At 41.7% G+C, this 4,824-nt stretch overlaps 1 non-coding gene across 1 annotated transcript; it reads right to left on the bottom strand.

The window, feature by feature from the left end:
- Positions 1 to 2,773: 2,773 nt before the first annotated feature.
- On the bottom strand, positions 2,774 to 2,845 carry trnag-gcc (transfer RNA glycine (anticodon GCC)). Its single transcript has one exon. It is a non-coding gene; the product is annotated as a tRNA-Gly (tRNA).
- Between the last annotated feature and the right edge of the window lie 1,979 nt (positions 2,846 to 4,824).

Below are 4,824 nucleotides of genomic sequence, written 5' to 3'. Positions count from 1 at the left end.
AGCTCAAAGTATGCTGAAGTAGTTGAAGGACGAAAAACGGCGGAAGAATACGGAATAATAACTAGAAAGAGCTGTTCCTTTGAAACAGCTGTGAGAATGCATGAGCTGAATTACCTTAATAAAGAAAAATCTTAAAAAGCTAAAAGATTTGAACATTTTAAAATTTGAATGGTGTCTCTAGCTGAAAGTATGCAAAAGTAGTTCAGATTTGAAGGATTTGAAATGATTTGAAGAATTCTAAGGATTTGAAGATAAAATTAAGCTAGAAACAGTTGAAATGGCTGAAAGTATGCTTAAATAATTATATATAAAAAAAAAATGAAAAGCATGGACTGACATAATGGGGATTGAACCCGGGCCACCTGCACGAAAGGCTGGTAGTGTTACCATTAAGCCATTCTGTTGTGTTATACCCAAAGTGCATTTGACCTAGTTAAAGACTACACAGACAGACACAGAGCTAGCTGCTGCAGCCGCGGGACAAATCTGAGGCGCAGACTGTCTTCTATCGCGTCTTGTGACAAAAGTTGAGCAGCTAGAAAAATAATTTGAACACCATTAGAAGCAGAAGGCTTAGAGGAACTTAGCAAAGCAGTTTTACATCTGTGGAGTCAACTATATTTAAATCGAAGCAGTTTGAAACACTTGAAGCTGGTTGAAAAAGGGCAGATTTCGTCAGAATTTGACAAGTTGTTCAAGCTTAAAGGCTCATAGTTCAAAATCTGTCCATGTGAGGTCTTTAAGAGTTACATTGGCTGAAAGAGGACAAGTTTTCCTACATTTTGAGGTATAATTTGTTTCTCTCAGTTAAACTGTATGAAAGTTATAGTAATTTGTTTGAAAAGTTGAAACTTATCAGCACTGCTGAATGTCTCACTCTAAAATCCAAGAAGGAACTTCATTTTCATATTTTTTAAACTGTCATATTTCAAAATTGGCTGAATATTTTTAAAAGATGAAACAATTGGTAACAGCTGAATGTCTTATGAACATTTTAAAATTTGAATGGTGTCTCTAGGTTAAAGTATGCTGAAGCAGTTACGATTTGAATAGATTTGAAGATTTTGAAGGATTTGAAAGCATTTGAAGATAAGGATTTGATGACACCAATTAATGCATTGCTATCAAACGCTATCACGAAGAATCATATGACTGCGCAGACAGTTTTGGAACTGGCTTTCAGATCGCTGAAATTCCTCGGACGTGAGGGGCTACCTACAAGAGGACAGCACCATCGTGATGGGGTGTTTTGGCAGCTGATGCTGGAGAGGACGTACTCCGAACCAGCAGCACGCGACTGGCTCCTCAGGCGAGACAACTGGATGGGGTGCGAGTGCCAAAATGAGATTCTGGAGCTTCTGGCTCATGCTGTGCAGAGGAAGATAGTGGCAGAGGCGCAAAGCTCCCCATACTATGGCTTGATTGCAGACGGAACAACGGACATCACATCGTGTGAACAGTTTTCCTGTCATTTGTTCTACACTGACCAACAGTTCAACCAGAAGGGCCAGTTTTTGGGATTCTACAACGCAGCTGACAGTACATCTGAGACTTTGTTCCGGTGTATCAAGGATTTCTTTTTGCGCTTGAACCTACCTCTAAACCTATCCAAGCAGCTATGGCAAGCAGCTATTCTCCCCACTATACCACCAATGCCCTGACAGACCCTTATTTAGTCATCTATCAACTGTTTTTCTTGCAGGGCTATGACACACTCACTCTTACTCAGGAATCTTTCTATTTCTCCCTGAAATAAGAGAGAAGTCTAAAGCGTGAAACTTGTGCTTGCTTGGATTCATTCTCCAGATGCGCACAATTGCTTTCATCTAAGGCTAAAATGTTCACAACTTCAGTACAATGCACTATGCCAATTAATTTGCCAGTCAGGAATGAGTTTACCACAGTCTTGCAACCTGTACCGTGTGCACTGCTTTCGGGTCCCTGATGGTCTAGTGGCTAGGATTCGGCGGTCTCACCGCCGCGGCCAGGGTTTGATTCCCGGTCAGGGAATGAGGGAACCAAGTTTTGGCACTGTGAGTAGCGTAAACCAAAGACATTTCTGCTGTTGTTTTCCAATGACATGACTAGAATGTCAATTTAATCGAGCCCTGTCACAAATACAATAGGACGTTGGTTTTGTAAGGAGTCATCCTATGCGCACCACTTGATTTGAAATAACACTTTACAGCCAGCAGATTTACTACTTCTCTTTAGAGAAGGGCTCACTTAACTCTTTCCAGCAGCTCTAGGACCATTGTGGCTTTTAAAAACTAAAAGAATGATCAAGTTTTTCTGATACTTTGATGTGTAACATGGTGCTTAATAACATTTTGAGCAGCAAAGACAAATGCTATTTGTCATTAAATGACATGGGCATCCACGAATGATACGGAAAAAGAGAAATTTCATGGTCTATTGTCGGACAAAATGTTTTTGTCCGCGGACTTGGAGCATTTGGTGATCTGGCAGGTGCTGGCCGTCCATCCTCCGTCCGTCTTGGATCGAGTTTGAGGGAGGCCCGTTTTTTTGTGTCGTACGGCACTGTGGAATCTAATCTTTCCCACTTGCTTTGTAGAGGAGGAACTTAGAATGCACATGAGAAAACAGACCATCACTTTAACTGAAGAGTCATAGCAAAAAATGCTTCCTCGGTTGAAGAGTTGCTAGAGTGCATTAGCTTGAGACTGTGTTTTCCCTACAAGCCACCCATATTCTGAACAGAGGTAGAGGTAGCAAGGTACATTTGAATGCTGATTATACGAGGAACAGAGTATGCATTGGCCGGGAATCGAACCCGGGTCAACTGCTTGGCAAGCAGCTATTCTCTCCACTATACCACCAATGCCCTGACAGACCCTTATTTAGTCATCTATCAACTGTTTTTCTTGCAGGGCTATGACACACTCACTCTTACTCAGGAATCTTTCTATTTCTCCCTGAAATAAGAGAGAAGTCTAAAGCGTGAAACTTGTGCTTGCTTGGATTCATTCTCCAGATGCGCACAATTGCTTTCATCTAAGGCTAAAATGTTCACAACTTCAGTACAATGCACTATGCCAATTAATTTGCCAGTCAGGAATGAGTTTACCACAGTCTTGCAACCTGTACCGTGTGCACTGCTTTCGGATCCCTGATGGTCTAGTGGCTAGGATTCGGCACTCTCACCGCAGTGGCCTGGGTTCGATTCCCGGTCAGGGAATGAGGGAGCTAGGTTTTGGCACTGTTAGTAGCGTAAACCAAAGACATTTCTGCTGTTGTTTTCAAATGACATGACAAGAATGTCAATTTAATCGAGCCCTGTCACAAATACAATAGGACGTTGGTTTGTAAGGAGTCATCTTATGCGCACCACGTGATTTGAAATAACACTTTACAGCCAGCAGATTTACTACTTCTCTTTAGAGAAGGGCTCGCTTAACTCTTTCCAGCAGCTCTAGGACCATTGTGGCTTTTAAAAACTAAAAGAATGATCAAGTTTTTCTGATACCTTGATGTGTAACACGGTGCTTAATAACATCTTGAGCAGCAAAGAGAAATGCTATTTGTCATTAAATGACATGGGCATCCACGAATGATACGGAAAAAGAGAAATTTCATGGTCTATTGTCGGACAAAATGTTTTTGTCCGCGGACTTGGAGCATTTGGTGATCTGGCAGGTGCTGGCAGTCCATCCGTCCTTCCGTCTTGGATCGAGTTTGAGGGAGGCCCGTTTTTTTGTGTCGTACGGCACTGTGGAATCTAATCTTTCCCACTTGCTTTGTAGAGGAGGAACTTAGAATGCACATGAGAAAACAGACCATCACTTTAACTGAAGAGTCATAGCAAAAAATGCTTCCTCGGTTGAAGAGTTGCTAGAATGCATTAGCTTGAGACTGTGTTTTCCCTACAAGCCACCCATATTCTGAGCAGAGGTAGCGATAGCAAGGTACATTTTAATGCTAATTGTACAAGGAGCAGAGAATGCATTGGCCTGGAATTGAACCCAGGTCAACTTCTTGTCAAGCAGCTATTCTCTCCACTATACCACCAATGCCCTGACAGACCCTTATTTAGTCATCTATCAACTGTTTTTCATACAGGGCTATGACACACTCACTCTTACTCAGGAATCTTTCTATTTCTCCCTGAAATAAGAGAGAAGTCTAAAGTGCAAAACTTGTGCTTGCTTGGATTCATTCTCCAGATGCGCACAATTGCTTTCATCTAAGGCTAAAATGTTCACAACTTCAGTACAATGCACTATGCCAATTAATTTGCCAGTCAGGAATGAGTTTACCACAGTCTTGCAACCTGTACCGCGTGCACAGCTTTCGGGTCCCTGATGGTCTAGTGGCTAGGATTGGGCACTCTCACCGCAGCGACCGGGGTTCGATTCCTGGTCAGAGAATAAGGGAACCAGGTTTTGGCACTGTTAGTAGCGTAAACCAAAGACATTTCTGCTGTTGTTTTCCAATGACATGACAAGAATGTCAATTTAATCGAGCCCTGTCACAAATACAATAGGACGTTGGTTTGTAAGGAGTCATCCTATGCGCACCACTTGATTTGAAATAACACTTTACAGCCAGCAGATTTACTACTTCTCTTTAGAGAAGGGCTCGCTTAACTCTTTCCAGCAGCTCTAGGACCATTGTGGCTTTTAAAAACTAAAAGAATGATCAAGTTTTTCTGATACTTTGATGTGTAACATGGTGCTTAATAACATTTTGAGCAGCAAAGACAAATGCTATTTGTCATTAAATGACATGGGCATCCACGAATGATACGGAAAAAGAGAAATTTCATGGTCTATTGTCGGACAAAATGTTTTTGTCCGCGGACTT

Source organism: Odontesthes bonariensis, chromosome 8 (genome assembly GCF_027942865.1).
Source record: "Odontesthes bonariensis isolate fOdoBon6 chromosome 8, fOdoBon6.hap1, whole genome shotgun sequence".
Classification (NCBI taxonomy): domain Eukaryota; kingdom Metazoa; phylum Chordata; class Actinopteri; order Atheriniformes; family Atherinopsidae; genus Odontesthes; species Odontesthes bonariensis.
The sequence above is the reverse complement of the archived record's forward strand: the minus strand, read 5'-3'. Positions and strand labels throughout refer to the sequence as shown.